Here is a 7,074-nt window from a genome sequence, read left to right on the forward strand (position 1 = left end):
GGAAAAAAAACTATTTAAACAATCAATTAAGAAAAGGCTGGAAATGTTTTTATTAAATATATTTTCCCCAGATGTTAAAAAAGAAAAAAAATCTTTACTGCTGTATGCATTGACAGCGGCCAGGATCTTAGTGGCAAGGAAGTGGAAAAGCGAGAGCTTACCCACAATAACGGAGTGGCAAATGCTCATGCTTGAATATTTACAGCTGGCAAAATTAACTGACTCAATAAGGGGATCATCAACACAAAAGGTATCGAAATAATGGCGTGTTTACAAAAAATATCTAAAAATGTACTACCCAAATAATTCTTTATTAGCAGAAATAGAATGACGTTTGAGAAAGACAAGGATGAGGAGAACAGGAAAATAACCAGGAAAAGAAAGCAGAAAACTTATAATGTCAATTCATGGCACAGAAAGAATTTGATATTGTATAATAAGGAGGACGGGAAGTATCTAAGATGAAACAGGAAATATTTTGGTTATATACTGTTCACATTGCGAACAAGAAATTTTGTGTTTGATTACATATTCTTTGTGTATTCTTTGTATATTTTTTGGTGAATTGGAAAATCATATTTTATATTTATGTTATACCTATGTAACTTTTTTAAATAATAAAGTTTGTTTTAAAAATTGAAACAAACAAACAAAAAACTTCTCCAAAGCAAGGGTTGCTCTTTGCACAGCATACATGAACAGAATAAGGTTTGAGATCCTTCTGGCTATACACTTTCATTGTTTAATAAATATGTAGATGCCAGTTGTGACAGGATTGATAATAATAATCAGCAAAAGTCCATAGCTGGCTATTATAAACAACCCATTCCCATTTCTCTAACCATATCCCCACATACTCAATGGCAGACACTCTTTTAAGTGTCAGTTCATAAGTGAAATCTTTTTCCTGTTTTCAGCGCCAACCACCTTTGTCTCTCTCACTGATTCCCTTCATTATCAAAGAAATATTCTCATTTATGGGGCCCATGCTAGATGAAACTCCTAATACCAATGTGCCTTGAACCCTCCTTGTGAAGTTTCCAGGGGAGCAGTTCTCTTGATAAACTGGCATATAGTGGAACCTCGGTTTACGAACGCAATCCGTTCCACGGAGGCGTTCGTAAACTGAGGCCTTCGCTCCCCAAAAGCATGCTTTTGCGTGTGTGCAAAGTGCCGATAGAGTGCTTCTGTGCACGATCGCTTCTGCGCAAAAGCAATCTGCGCATCCGGCGCTGCGGAACCCGGATGTAAATACTTCTGAGTCTGTGGCGTTTGTAAACAGGCATTCATAAACAGAGGTAGGTGTAAACTGAGGTTCCACTGTACTGCCTGCAATATTGTTCCAAAGTTCACAGTAGGATCCCAAGTTCCCTATCTGCTTTCCCCCCGCATGGTTTGGAGATATAATGATCAAACCATCCATTTCAGCTCAGGCCTGTGGCATGGCCATCTTGACTAGTAGCCGTTGATAGGCATGCCCTCCTTTCATGTGTGTGTCGGTGCCTCTTTTGAAACTTAAGCTAAGGGCCCTCACCACTTCTTGTGATAGTGACATTCATAAATTTATTACCAGTTGTGTGAAGAAACATTTTCTTTAGACAGCCCTGAACCTACTGCCAATCAATCTTGGCGTCACCCATTGAAGTTTAGTATTATAAAAGAAGGAAGAAGGGCCATGTATAATTTTATAGACATCTTTCACGTTGCCACTTGACAGCTTTGCCTCCTAGCTTCTACCAAGAAATATCTTTGTGAATCCCACCTGTTCCTTCGGGAATAAGGGTAGGATATAAGTCCAATAAAGAAATAGTAAAATAAAATGAATAAAGGGAGCTAGAAGCTGAATTTCCCCCTACCTTTGTCCAGAATCCATTTCCTAGTTCTGCCCTGAACTGCTTTGCTAGTAACATAGTAAAGGGGTTGGTTCCCCCCCCCCATTGATTTTGGCTTGATTTAGCATTTGTGTTTCACTTTTCCACAATGACGTTGAGCTCAAAGGGGTACACAATTATCACAAAGGCATTAAAAATGAGCAAATATTACAATCAATATAATATCAAAAGCACAACAACATAAATACGGCAAAAAAAAACCAACCCCAAACTAATTCCTCAAAACAGTCAAATTCAGTGCAAACTCCTTGTGGTTCAAAATATCAGAAATGATTGCTGAGCACTAGCCCTGTGCCTTCCCTCTGGAAGGGGGTATTGAGTGCAGCAGTAGCCATAGCTGCCAAGTCTTCCATTTTTCGCGGGAAACCCCGTATTTAAACCCGTTTCCCGCTGTTATCCCGAATAGAGAAAAATCCCATCCCCGATTTCCTACCTGCCAGGGAGGCTCCTTCTGCGCATGTCTGGACATGCGCAGAACCGATTCCGGGTGCTGCGTTGCACATGTCGGCACTGGAAATTGGGGCAGAGCGGCACCGGAAGTCGCTTCTACACAGGACATGCGTAGAAGCGACTTCTGGTGCCGCTTTGCCCATGTCTGGGCACCGGAAGTCGCTTCTACACATGTCCAGACATGTGTAGAAGCGACTTCTGGTGCCGTGCCGCTGCTGATCCCGGATTTCTCTTACCGGGAGTTGGAGGGTATGGCAGCACCACACTCCCAAGCAGCAATATCTCCCATAACTTTTAGACTTGGCTTCTTTTTTCACTCTTAAGAAATTTGATCCGGATTGTCTATGATGCTGTTTTTCCATGTGGAATATTTAAGATAATTCCTTTCCACAGTCTCTGGAGGAATGGACTCTCTCCTCACAGGGGTATGGGCCCAAGGCAAAGACCCTGACTTGAGTACAAGACCCTTCAGCTTGTGCTACAAGGCTCACACCTCTAACAAGGCAGCTTTTAAAATTACCTGGAGGGAAGGAGAACAGGCAGCCCCAATAAGCTTAACAGCCTCCAATTGAATTGCCCCTTAATGCCATTGAATTGCTCCTTGGGATCCTGTAGTGCAGTCTGGAGATTTTAAGCATCACTCCCAAACTTAGTTCTGCTGGTGTTGATGTATTCATAGAAGTGAAATTTCTGTTCTTTCCAAGTACCGTATATCCTGAGGCTGTTGCAGCAGATTTCTCGATTATTCTCAGAAGGCATTTCTCCCTCCACTAAACGCACCATCGTGAGTCATTTGTTGCTAAATCACCCTATTTTTGTGCTCAAAGTGGCCTAATCATTATGGGAATAATGGCAAGGAAATGAGTTTTGGTTGGGTTGTTGTTTTTAGCAAGTGAAAAATGCATATGTGGCTTAAATTAACAGTAAATGTACTCTAATGGGATTGGCACCCAGAGGCTCTAATTAAGGGTTAAAATCAAACAAGATGCACAATTTTGGGACTTAATTGCTCCCTGATTCGTGCGTCATTGCTTGTGTTTGGAAGGAGATGGGAGGGGGAAGGCGTAGTGGTGGTTGCGAGGAGGAGGGGGTTCTTTGAATAAAAAACATTAAGTGTGCGCCCCCTCCCCTAAAAAGGGGTGGGGGAAGGTACAGAATATAACTTGCAAGCAAGTACCGGTAGCTCCTGGCAGAACTGAACCAGATGGCACTCCTTGCGCACCTCATGCGCTGCCTGTTTCTGCTGGTGGTGATCTACTCCTGTCCCACACCCGCAACACTTCCTGTTCCAGAAAGACTTGTGTGGAAAGACAGCAAGGTAAGCTGAGAATTAGGAGTCAATTGATATAAAACACAGTCAGGAATTACTTTGCCTTCCATCCATCATGTGAGCAAGCTTTAATCATAGAATAATCAATGAAAGCTTGACAGAGCAATCCTGTTAATGGCTACTCAGAAGCAGGTCCTATTGAGTTCAGTGAGGCTTGCTCCCATGTAAGAAGGTATTGCAGTTTGTTAATTGGCAGGAAAGGGAGACAGATTTTAATTTTTGGCATGGCTTTGGGAGGGAGGTATTGGGTGATTTTGTTTTATTTTTTTCTGTTCTGTTCTGTGACTTTTGGGGAAAAGTACAGTATTTGAACTAGTCTTTCCTCTTAGCTTTGGCTTTATTAAAAGTACAACCCGTGCCTGTTTACTCTGAATTGTACGTGGCTTGCACACAGTTTAAAGAACATGGTATGTTGCAGAATGAAATAGGTCTTTGCTCCCAAGGAATCTACAGTCCAAAACAGACACTGCAAAGCAGCACAGAGAGGGAAAATAAATTGATTGGATAATTTAGGTACCATTTAAATTAATTAATCAGTAGATAGCCTGAGTTTGTATTATCCCAATCCAAATCACTACTCTCTCTTACAGAACTAAAGCCTCAGCTGCAATTTGTAGAATTGTAGAATAGAATTGTAGAGTTGCAAGGGACCCCAAGGGTCATCCAGCTCAACCCTCTGCAATGCAGGAATCTCAACTAAAGTATCCATGACAGATGGCAATCCAACCTCTGCTTTAAAATCTCCAAGGAAGGACTTGAGTAAACCCCTCTGATTGTAGGAACCTGTTTACCTTTTTACTGTGCACTCTAAATGTGTTTTGTTGCGATTTGGGACATTTTGCAATGAAACCTCTGTACAGCTCTCTGTTTCCAGTACTTTTTAACAAAATAAAAATAGAGCTTCCAAACATTTGGTTTAACAAGATTACTGAGTGTTGTGGAAACAAAAAGTTGTATCCAATGCTAGTCCTACCAAGAGCAGACACACTAACTTGGGTTCATTAATTTCAGTGGGTCTACTCTGAGTAGGACTTGCTTGAATAAAAGCCATGTATGAGAATTGCTAAAAACTCGAAGAATGCAGATGTGTAAAATTTAATCTGTGCTTACTGATGGGAAAGAACAAAGCCCATTGAGAGCAGAGCTGAGCTGGCTGAGGTATTATTGATGAACTCTCCCTCAGATCTCCATTGTATATGTCTCGGCTTTAAATAATACAGAAAAGAAAATCTGAAGCCCCCCATTTATCAATATAATTGAATGCTGCTATGGGGTTTTCAAAATGGTCATTAAAGAAGCAGTTTTAAGAGTTTTCAACTCTTGAGTGCTTGATTTACTATATGCTCTCTTGAAAAAGATCCAAGAAACAGTTCATAAAATTGATCATTAAAAAGATATTTTTCATCCAAATTATTGGATGAGCTACAACGTGGCAGCCTGATAGTTTATTAGCTGATCGCCTTTGTCGTTACTTTTAATGAGAGCTTTTGAATGAAGTAGAAGACCAGAGTGGAATTAGCCTTAAAAGGAAGTACACAAAAAATTACTTTTAGAAAATTCATTTTGCTTGCAATTTCACTGAAGACTTGGAAAATTAAGACGTAAAAGGAATTCTCCCCCCCTTCCAGTTGTGAGGCAGAAAAAGAAGACATCCAGTCAACTGGATATAAATCGGTATAGAAGCTCATCACTCATCTCTGTCATTTCTGCTCTTGAAAAAGACAAATGCCTAGTGTCTTTATTTAATATCCTTATATACTGCTTACTACTTATGACTGTTTCTAAGCAGTTTGCAGAATAACAAAGGCAATGTGTATCTATAACAAACAATGAAACTCAGAAAATACAACAGTGCAATAAATGAAATCCTCTCCCCAATGAAAACAGTACAGTAACACATTTTGAAACATCTTTAGGGTGAAGGATACTTTCCCTCTTCAACCGCCCCCTTGCCATGGCACATCCTGACTCACAAAATACAACACTCTACCCACTAGGTAGGTAAAGAGCGCACATGAAAATGGGACAAGGAGGCTCAGTGGCAGAGTGCATGCTTTGTGTGCGCTACGTCTCTGGTCCAGTCTCCAGCAGGTCTAGGAAAGATCTCTACATGAGACCTTGGAGAACTGGTTAGACTAGAGGAAATTCCACAGAGCTAGATGGATCCAGTGGCCTGTCTCAATAGAATGCAGCTTCCCTTGTTCTTATGGATTTAATCTAGCACTCATTCAGCTAAATCATGTGTGGAGAGCCTTTTGTCGCTCCAGTTGTTGAAATACAACTCCCATGGCCAGTGGCCATACTTGTTAGGACTGATGGGAGCTGTATTTCAGCAAAATCTGGAGGGCCAAAGGCTCCACAGACCTGAAACATATAATTCTGCATTTTAAACTGAATTCATTTTAACTGTGTTACTCTTGCCCAAAGGAGTTGATGCTTTGTGTGTGTTTGTAAAACCATTCAATTTGTGCTTCTCCCAGCTTTTCCTGCCGTTCTGCATTTCCGCAATAATGCCTAATACACTTCTGCTTCATTTGCAAGTATTCGCAGGCACAGACAGACATAAAAAGAAGTGAGCTGCTTGCTTTCCTTTCTGGCCTCTCCGACTGGGTATCTCGTACGAATGAGGCACCACTATCAAGGCAGGAAAAGGCTGGGCTCAGCTCTCGGGAAGACAGAGCCCCTTATCCTCAGCCCCCAGCCCGGGAAAAGGCACCCTGTAAGAACTTCTTCTGGAAGACTTTCTCCTCCTGCTAACGAAAATTACTTCTTGGGATGTTGCCCTGGCACCAGTGGACTTGAGATGGCTGTGATCGGTGACTTCTCTCCTTGGGGAGCAAGTGCTGTTATGTAATTTCCCTTTTGTTGATATTAGATGTGTGCATAGAGAACCAAATCTGTATGCTCATAAATCCCAACTCGTGTGCAGATGTGTTCGTAGGGCATTTAACTGATGTTTCCCATCTCATTCAGACTGTGAAATAAAGCACACTCCATGTATATTTCCCTGTAAATAACTTCTACACATTTCCAACAAATTGCTAGGAGTGCTAGTGCGCCATGTCAAAAGAGAGGTATGCTCCTTACTGTTATAATTGTGTTATGGATGTGTTTGGGCTGCCTATAGCATTGGAGAGTAAGACGGACATGTACCATTAAATTGTTCTGTTAATTGCATTTTTTATCCCACTTTTCCTCTAAGTTGAGATTCTTAGAAACCTCAGTCCTGTGTTATTGTTTTTCTGGGCTTCCACCGAATCACGGTATAAACGCAGTTCTGCCTATATTTCTTTGAATCCATTAAAAATGCAGATAACTGCATTGTACTTTTATGTGTACAACATACCCCAACAACAGATGGTTAGGATTGAGAAGCTGAAAAGTTAAATGCATTTACTTCAA

Source organism: Zootoca vivipara, chromosome 6, assembly GCF_963506605.1.
Source record: "Zootoca vivipara chromosome 6, rZooViv1.1, whole genome shotgun sequence".
Lineage (NCBI taxonomy): Eukaryota > Metazoa > Chordata > Lepidosauria > Squamata > Lacertidae > Zootoca > Zootoca vivipara.